The following is a 10,289-nucleotide window of genomic DNA, read 5'->3' as shown; positions in this document are numbered from 1 at the left end:
TTTTTATTAATGAAACTTTATACTAGCTTAGTCGGGTTGCGTTTCAATTTGGACATGTATTTACCCGTTGCTATGCATTGTATACAAATAATTTAGTTACACAAAAACTATAAATATTCACTATATTCTGAAACAAACTCCCCTGATAATCTTCAGTTGAAGCTTAACATTTTACATCTCCAGCTAATGCGGTTAAATAGTTAACAGCTATAGTAAACCATCACGAACCGTATCTGCTAGCTGCTAGCTTTGTTCATTATCATTACAATGTATAAAGTTAACTACCATATCAAGTTTAGTAGAAAAAAAGCCATCCAACAAGATGAAGAAAATACTGGGAAATATGGGAAAAACTGCAAATAAAGATCGCAAAAAATCAGGAAACAAAACTAGAAATACTGTTGTTTTTATTTACTTAAACTACAAACCTCTGTTTTAACGCCATGCTGTTTTAAGTTTCCAACTGTTTAATTATCTTATCTTTAATAACTTACACACAAACTGTGGCACCAAAACTCAGCATACGTACATTATGACATGCTAATTAACAGAAACTACAAAAATACAATAAAAATTGTAATATCTTATTTTTTTCTACTGGATTATTAAAACTTTTGTAGTCTATTTCAATAAAATACTGTATCTGTTTAACAGATATTAAAATTCAGTTTTAATATTTTATTGCTTCTTCCCAGATGGCAATGAAAAAAATGAAAAAAACAACGAACCAGACAAACTACTTTTGGTTGACCAAAATCATAAGAGTTGTTTTACACAACTGACGCTCCAAAATTTTTAATTCTAGAATCTTTTATTTACATTAAAAATAAGGTATAGTAATATCAGACCTGATGATTTTATTATTTAAAATATTATTTTATAAAATTAACATAATAATTTATTTATTTTAATTTCAGTGAAAATGAGAATGAAAATAAAAATAAAATATTTCTATTTATTTAAAGTAAAGTTCTATCTAACTCCATGTTTCATGTACGAGAAACGATTTCTTTCTTTTTTAACATGCCACAAAAACCTTGTAGTGAAGCACGTATGTTTGAAAATGACCAGCACTGCTCATTTGTAACACAGTTTTATAAGGTCTTTTGTACGATATTATTTCATTAAGTTAATTCTGTAACAAATTTAATAATATATGTTTATTTTAATAACGATGATCGTTTCAGTTAAATGTATAAAAACTGCAAAACGCAAAATTGAAAATGTGTATGGCACTTCTCATGGCCCTAATGAACCTCCATATCAAATTGGGTGAAAATCTAGCTACAGAATGTTAAATACTGGTGAAAAACGCTCATAAAAACTGCAAAACTAAAATTGTGTATGTATCTCCCGGTGGACACAATGAACCTCCATAGTGAAGATCCATCTAAACCCTGCGTAGTAACAACATGGGCAGATAACAAACACTGTCATTATATTTATATAGGTTAAATGTAAATGGCTGCAACTCATCTATATTGTGTAAGAGAAAATAAATAAACAACAATTAACGGGCTAGTTATTGACTATAGTATTAAAACTCACTAGTCAATTACTTTTTATGTCTTTTAGTTGTATAATGAAAGAGATTAGTAAGATAAAAATGTGACATAGATATTCCAGTTGCGCTGGTGATAAACCAAATCAGTCAAGGTTTAAGTAATCCGAAATGATTGTACGTAACTCAAGAGAAAGGTTTAAACGCAATTTCTTATAAATAATTTGACTTAAAATTATTGTAATCAAACATTTAAAAATTAATTCGATTCCTTGAAACATTTTGTTTAATTCAAAATTGTATTTGTTTTAATTTTAAACTTCAATAACACATTTATCTCTTGTGATTATGCTTTAATGTAAATTAATAAAAAATATTAACTTTTCAAAACTTAAATTGCTGACTGAGTCCTAAGAGTTTGTCAGTTTTATCTTGTTTATAGATTAATCATTACTGTAAATTAATAAATACTAAAAGTAAAATTAAAAATAGTGAAAACTGCTAAACAAAATTAGATACATTAAATATTTTAATAAAAATTATAACTTATTTAATAAGATTTAAGAAACCAAAGTAAAAGTTGTAACATATAAGAATTGGCTATTTAGTATAATGCTATAAAAATAACATAAAATATATGACATTTTAAGTACTTTATGAATAACTAACAATGTTCATGAGTATTTGTATGTGTCTCTGTAGTTAAGAGTTATTTGTGAAAGTAATAACATGCGCTGTGAATTACTCGTGTGTCACAACTATTTTCTCTAAATCACTTGCAACTAATATGTTCTCAATAAGTCTAACTCGCATATAAGGCACTTATGTATGTTGTAAGTTGTCTCTCATTAGTTAGTAAATGTAGCCTGAGTGTCTTTTTGTGAGCCACTACGACTTATTCTGAAGTCACATGTATTCCAACAATACTTTTTGAGTAGCTCTATCTTTCTGTATAAACCAACACTGGTGAGCCGTCATGAATTCACTAATTACTGAGCGAGGATTGGTTTATAAAGACCTGACAATAGCTTTAGTGTCTATTCAACTGTTTGTAAGAAGATCCGGTATGTTATTAGATTGTGAAATAAATGTTTACAAGTAGGACCGATTACCTGTACCTGCATTGTTATGGAGGGATCTGCGCTAACTCTGACTAATTATTTTAATTTCTTTAGAATTAAATACAAAACTACACAATGGGCTATTTGTGCTCTGCCTACCACGGATATCAAAACCCTGTTTCTAGTGGTGTGAGTTCTCTCTGGGGAGCGACTTATTGTGCATTCAAATCAAATAAGCTTTGATAACAACAATAGTTACTGACTTAGGGCACTGTCCAAACATCGTTTAGGCCTATGTTTGGGGTCATCCTTGGAAGTGACGTTCTGAGTGTGCCAACTGGAGGTATGTGACGTTATCCGATATATCTGTGTCCAGAGGTGGAAGTTACACTTAAGTTAACCGAATGACGTGCATGGTGTCATGAAGCTAATTAACGTATTTGACATCAGTTGTTAAGGTCAAAGGCTAGATGTCAAACACGTTTGAACTTTCGAGGTGAGTATTTATCATAACTTCTTAAATGCCTGAAATGGAAACATAAAATCACATAAATTTTTAAAAACGACTGTAAATTTCCTTGCTCCAATCAAACGTATGAATTTTACGTTTGAAGCTGAGTTGTTAAAGAAAACAATGAGATAAACTTTATTGACTTATGTGTGTGTGTGTGTGTGTGTGTTTTCTTATAGCAAAACCACATCGGGCTATCTGCTGAGTCCACCGAGGGGAATCGAATCGCTGATTTTAGTGTTGTAAATCCGTAGACTTACCGCTGTACCAGCGGGGGACATTTATTGATGTATATTCTGATTTTGTAATATTTATTTCCGATTGATGTAAACGAAGTATAAGTTCTGCTATTATATCGAAGGCTTATAAGCGGTTAGCTCTTATAATTGTTTCATTTAGAATTATCAAATATGATAAAATATACTTTGAGAAAATTTTGAATGTTGTCATTTTATTTGATAAAAGCATGAAAAAATATTACATTCTTAATCCATTCTAAACAAAATGTTTTAGTTTCTACTGTAAAACCTTGTTACATAGCTATCTGTAAAACAATAAATTCTTAATTCATTATAAACAGAATCCTTTAGTTTCAACTGTAAAAACCTTGTTACATAGCTGATTGTAACACTAGCTTTTTTTTTAAATTTGATGACCAAAGGATACACGCAAGTCTTACCTTAAAAATTTGTTCACATACAAGTCCAAAATATCCAAATTAATTCTTCATTTATTGTCTACTTATTGAATTGTCCAACTTGAAGACGATGATATGCCAGAAATACCACCAACAATTAAAAAGGGTGTAACGTCTACAGTTTCGTGCAGGAAGAATATTATTCCATATTCGAAAGGAACATTTCCAATGAACAAGAATTACACCTTAAGTAAACTCTGAATGTAAACCGAAAATTAATTCTAAAGAATGTATGCAAATTAAATTGGGATTTTTCAACAAACTTAGCAAAAGAAGACAATGCATAAAGAAAAATTTCTTTTTCATTTATTTTTATGTTGCTTCTTTTTTAACTGAGAAATAATATGTGTGTTGAAGCTGTTTTTCCTGATTGGTTGAAAATAAAGAATATTTTAGGCACGTTATTAATTTAGTATCCCTAAGAGGAAATTTTCAACAATTATCTTCTGAAATTTTTTGCTACAAATTATGAAATCAAAGAAAAAGAGTTTGAGGCATCAAACAAATTCGACATGTTTACAGGAAGCATGTTGTGAAACAAGTTTCTGCACAATATGCCTATAGGTGACAGCACGTAACCATTTAACAAACGTGTAAATCTGGTACGTTAGTTTTTGACTTACCGAGTTCTTACTGTTCCACTGCGGTGGACTTTATATAATAGAGTGGAATAAATATGAGAATAAGTTCAACGTATTTCAGTGTTTATTAGAAACACAAAATCTAAGAAGACAGTACGGCTTAAATATGTATATAACTCTTAGCTGAATTACCTTATTACCAATATTGTTTGTTAGTGCAAGTGATCTGTGAATCTCACCTAACATGTACAAAAACGTTGTTTAACTTAAGTGCTCTTAGAATAATATATATACATATCCTAAATCTTTTAACTATGTTATTCTTCTTAGATATAAAAACTTAATTTAACTTAAATATACTTACTATGACATATCTGGATATTCCAAATCATCCATAACTGTGAATCTCATCTTATTAACCCATATGAAACCTTCAAATTAAATATCCTAAATATGAGATATCTGAATATTGTAAACCATCCATTATAAATAAGTAATTTTTTAAAACGTCTTACGCTGGAATGTTTAGTGTAACTTTGATTTCAAATCTTTGCTATTGTTGAGAAAAGGATGTGCATGACTTACATAGAAGAATAATTACTTGTTCTTCTGAGCCAGTATTTGTGTTCCTATTTAAATACCGGATGAACAACATAAATCAAAGTAATTAAAACTCAGAGAGTGAATATAGGCGTTTCTCTGTTTTATAACGTTGAATAATTTCTTGAATAATCTTCATGTTTCCTCTAGCACGCTCATAGCATCTATAATCGCGTTTGTAGAAAAATAACGTTTACAACGTGCTAAGCTCAATGACTACTTTTATCTTCGTTTTGTTGTTAAATGTTTTCTTTTAAAAATTCTCAATAATTTTATGTTCAGGATTCAAATCTCACATTATATTATGTCATTTAACGCAGTTTGTATGATATTTTTAGGTAAATAACTCGCACTGCTTAAATAAAGTCATTCATTGAAGCTCAATAGTATTTCCGTGTTCAATTATAGGGCTAAGGAAATCTGTTATTGGAATCAGTGTACTTTTAGACAATATTGCTATTCTAGTCTTTATAGCACTTCTTATCGGAACTAGTCTATTTTTAAGTATAGGTACAACGAGACTGCAGTCAGTGTAGTTTTAATAGTGTTACCATCTCATAATTAGAGTAAAGGTACTTTTATGTATAAACGGTGTTGTTAAGAAAAGTGTATGTACATTACAAAGGAAGTAAGTATTTCCCCAACTGAATGTGAAAGGATTTATCTTATTGCAGGCATTCTTCTTGCGTCAAGTTTTTGTCAACTTAATTTCCCCGTCTTCGCTAGTTTTCTCAGCACACCACCTGTTTCGTAATCAGCACGTGAACTTGACTACTACATCTTTTGTATGTCTGTTTCTTACACGTACAACAAGGTATATGTACTTTCTATGTTTTTAATGTACTGTGTTTCAGTAAAAGTTGGCGAAACGTTTATGATACTGCCCATTTAAGCTTTTCGAGTTTACTAGACAAATAGCTTCTGAAAGGGCTGTGTTGTGTAATTAAGGTTCTTTTGTAATGAATTTATCGTTATACGTTTATTATAATGTCTAAGCTTCTTTCTGTACAATTTTATTTTTTGCATGTGACGTATGTTGTTGACTATGTATTACGCAAGCCCCTCATAATCTCGAAATATGTAGAACCTTCGTGAGGTAAAAATCAATTTTTTTTTTACAAAAACGCGTTAGAATATTGTTGAAAATTTTGAGAAATTCGCGTGATTCATATAAAAAGAAGCAAGCGAGAAAAGAAGGAGTATTATTTTTGGACAGCTGCAGTCAGTGTGCTATAAGCTTAAGAAGCTATAATTGTGATTAATATTAGTGCCTATTAATCGGAAAATTACAAAATTTGATCAGGAACGTTTATGGATTTCGGACCTTGAAAACCATTAAACCTTAGTGAATAACTTTGGACGTTATTATTTCGACGAGAATGTTAAATATCTTCATTCATAAGAAGTGAACTTGAAGTGGCACGAGGCCAATTAAGATTCGCTAGTGAGAAGCAACAATATCAACTCACAACTAATTTGCTCGTCGTGGACTTAGATCGAAGATAAAATATTTAGTTCTAGACCAGATATAAAACTCAGTATTGTCTGTGTAAGTTCGTAAAACTATTGTATATAAACTATCATTTGTAATAACTGTTATTATGAATTGTATTGTTGTTTTTTATGTTTGTATATTAAATATATTTGTATTAAAATGAAACAAGATTTATCAATCTTGTTGGTAAATAACATAAATTTAATGCATATTAACATTTAATTAACTATTAAGCTCAAATAAAAAAATTCCGATTATTTTCAATAGTAAGAGTTAACATACGTCACATAACAAATCGGAGACTCTTCCGAAGTGAATAATAATACACAACACCTTTTATTTTGAAAATGTTCGACGAGGTTCACAGCACCTCTAATATATTTATTGATATATAATTCGTGTTCACACACAAAATTAGTTTTGTTTATATCGTATCTAGACTTGAACTTGTAGTGTTATAAGACATCCGTGCTCCTTTTGTTGTTGTTTTTTTGTGCTACTTCTGTGATACTGTTGTGTGAATACGAGATTTAATTATACAGACCAGGGATTCATTGTCACCACTAAGTCATATAGCCAAGATTCTACTTGTATTACATATTTATGGTAGAATATTTCGTGTCGCCTGTGCCTATCCCCGTACACAAATAAACCTTAAAAGTCTCTATAACGATAATACTGACAGAATATGATAAACAACTAAAGGTTCAAATACAAATATCTTACTTGCAGTAAAAGGTAAGGCATAGACTTATTTCTACTCATGGGTTCGAATTCCTACCACACCAGGCATGCCTGCCCTTTCAGCCGTGGAAGCGTTATAATGTTACGGTCACTCCAACTATTTGTTGATAAAAGAGTAAACCAAGAGTTTATGGTGATGACTAACTGCCTTCCCTCTAGTCTTACACTGCTAAATTAGGACAGCGCAGATAACCTTCGTGTAGCTTTGTGTGGTATTCAAAAAAGAAAAGAAAAAGATGTTGATCTCTACGGTATGTCTGGTTTACAGATAATAAAATAATGTTAAAGGTCACACTAATAGCGTATTCTCGCAACATGGACAGTCAATTTCACGGTCATGTAACTGTGATTAACTAACTTACTAGTTAACTTTCACATTTAATGTTGAAAGTTTGTTGTTATTCTTTCTTGTTTTTTATGATGCTACAAATATACACAAGTTACACATGAAAAGATTAGATTTAATTCAAGACTTTAAATGTAAAAATTTTAACTGGTTACCATATAACCCTTAAACGGCGGCAATCATCAACTGATGCGGCTACCTACAACATTCCCTCTGTTTAAGGGCTAACGAAAGCTCAACATTTGAAGTGATTTTGGATGACAATAGAAGACGTTTTCGTTAATTGATCTGCCTTCAGTGTCAATCACTGGTACGGGAATAAAACCTACTTTGTTTACAAACCAAATCATTCATCTGTTGATGTTAGTCAAAAATTCATTTTAGATAGAATCCAAATTACTGAAATACCCAGCATACCCAGCTGACAGAATGTTTGTGTGTTAGCCTCGGATTACTTAAGTCAATTTCGATGGAAGGAATAAATAACGTAAAGGAAGTTGTATACGTAAGAAAAAGAAGGACGCAATGGAGTCATATACACAGTAATAACTAGTAAAATTGTTTACCTCACTACAACTATCACTTTTACATATCTTAAGGGGGAGAGCTTATCCCTTGAGCGATTTTTCTAATTATTTTAATATTTCTGTATCCTTCAATTATAAATCTTGATAGTGAAATAACTGTTGTTTATTTGCATCAGTATAAAATGAAGTATTTCCAAAGTGTTTTTGTTCAACAAGAAGTACCGTTTATGCAGACTTTAATAACGAATTTGTTAGTGTATTAACTAAGATAAATAACATAATCTGTTTCATGTGTATCACCCTAGACTTTCTAAAAACTGACGTTTTATTATCGCTAATTTGCTTCGCAGTTTATGCAACTGAACTTAGCGGAATTACAGATAATCTTAACACAGGTTAAAAACGTTCGATTCAGCTCTTAGAAACAATATATTGAAGTTCAGTAATAGATTACATAATGTGTAAACTATGGCTTTTTTTTAATTCGGAGAAATGTATTTATAACTGTAAATAAAGCATCCGAGATCATTGACTTTATAACTATAGATAGTTGGTAAATATAAAGATGAATAAATTTAGGTCATCGAAAGAGTTTGTTTGTTTGTTTTTGAATTTCGCACAAAGCTACGCGAGGGCTATCTGTGCTAGCCGTCCCTAATTTAGCAGTGTAAGACTAGAGGGAAGGCAGCTAGTCATCACCACCCACCGCCAACTCTTGGGCTACTCTTTTACCAACGAATAATGGGATTGACCGTCACATTATAACGCCCCCACGGCTGAAAAGGCGAGCATGTTTGGCGCGACGGAGATGCGAACCCGCGACCCTCGGATTACGAGTCGCACGCCTTAACGCGCTTGGCCATGCCGGGCCCTCATCGAAAGAGAAAAAAAAAAAACATCTTTTTGTTCTACCATTTGTTCACGAGATTTGTTTACTAGACTGTACTAAGAAATTACCAGTTTTTATTTTGCGATGCGAAATCTGTTGTAAAACAATGTTTTCCAACCTAAACTTTATACATGTTTAGAAAGTTGTAAATTTTTCCGATGAGTTTTTTCTTAAACGCCAGCTCTGCAGCGAAAATCACAACAACGGGCATTCTATGAAACAAATTTACCCCAGAATAATCCCTTCCCTAACATTTATCTGAATGATTTTAATCCTGTTTATGCTTACCCTGCGGTTAAGACAAAATTTCGTTTATCGTGCTACAATTAGATATATTTCGTATATTTTCACTGAACATAAGATGATTATCTAAAATCCGTGATGACAAGAAAACCCACTTGTATGAAAATTATATATTTAAAAACGGCTGGTATGGATAGAGAAGGCACTAGTGTTTTCTCTACCCATACCAGCCGTTTTTAAATATATGATTATCTAAAAGTTCGTGGCCCGGCACGTCCAGATGGTTAGGGCGCTCGACTCTTAATCTGAGGATCGCGGTTTCGAAAGCACGTCATACCAAACATGCTCCTCCTTTCAGTCGTGAGGGCGCTATAAAGTTATGGTCAATCCCACTATACGTTAGTAAAACAGTAGCATAAGAGTTGGCGACGGGTGGTGATAACTAGTTCTCTTCCCTCTACTCTTATACTGCTAAATTAGGGGCGGCTAAAGCAGTTAGCCCTCGTGTAGCTTTGTAATAATTTCAAAAAACGAAAAAACAAATATTTCATTACCATCCGAACCATTGCGGAACACAGATCAACAAAGTAATTTTATAACATGTTGATTTGATGAATAATGAACAAGGAAGGAAACGAAGAAACTAATAATATTTAACGGATCCTTTTACATTTTTTAAACAGCTACACAAACGTAAATAAAGCATTTTTACTATTTCTGTCGTATTGTAATATTATAATACTAATAATAAATAAAATATGATTGTTTGAGAAAGTTTCATGTTTTTAGTCAATGGAACAATAAATGGCCATACATAATCAGTCTTCATGCTTGGATTGTTTGATGAAATACGCAATAAAGATATCCTCAGAGTAAAATAAAGATATCCTTAGAGTACATTATTATGTTTCGGTGATATTCTACCCAACACTGAGCTTCCTAATCCCTATTGGCACAGCAGCATGAAACTGGGATTTTATACTCGTAATAGACAGAACCTTGATAGCCCATTGTGTATCTTTAACTTCAAACAAATCCAAAACTGGTCTCTGTAACACTATAATCCACGTAACTGTGTCTTCGAGTTTAATATA

This window comes from Tachypleus tridentatus, chromosome 12 (genome assembly GCF_004210375.1).
Source record: "Tachypleus tridentatus isolate NWPU-2018 chromosome 12, ASM421037v1, whole genome shotgun sequence".
Lineage (NCBI taxonomy): Eukaryota > Metazoa > Arthropoda > Merostomata > Xiphosura > Limulidae > Tachypleus > Tachypleus tridentatus.
Note: the sequence above shows the minus strand (reverse complement) of the source record.